Genomic DNA, 277 nt, shown 5'->3' with positions numbered 1-277 from the left:
TGGCTGCTACTCTGCAGACTCATGCTTAAGGGCTCCACTTTCCCCTTCCCCCCTTCTGAGCCCCATCCCAGGAACACCTGACCTATCCCCTTTACACACACAGCCTTTTGGCTGCTGTACTTGAGGTCAGACGACTTCCACTCCTCTCCATTCAAGCCCCAGGAACAGGAGCAGTGCAGGTTTGTGGAGAGGATGACAGCAGGCACTGAGGTTGCACCTGTTCTTGCAGTCCTGACCATTGCTCCCTCTCTAGGTTATGAACGGGGCCCTCAGAGGG

The sequence above is a fragment of the Canis lupus genome, chromosome 20, assembly GCF_003254725.2.
Source record: "Canis lupus dingo isolate Sandy chromosome 20, ASM325472v2, whole genome shotgun sequence".
NCBI classification, from domain to species: Eukaryota; Metazoa; Chordata; class Mammalia; order Carnivora; family Canidae; genus Canis; species Canis lupus.
This window is presented reverse-complemented; position numbering follows the sequence as displayed.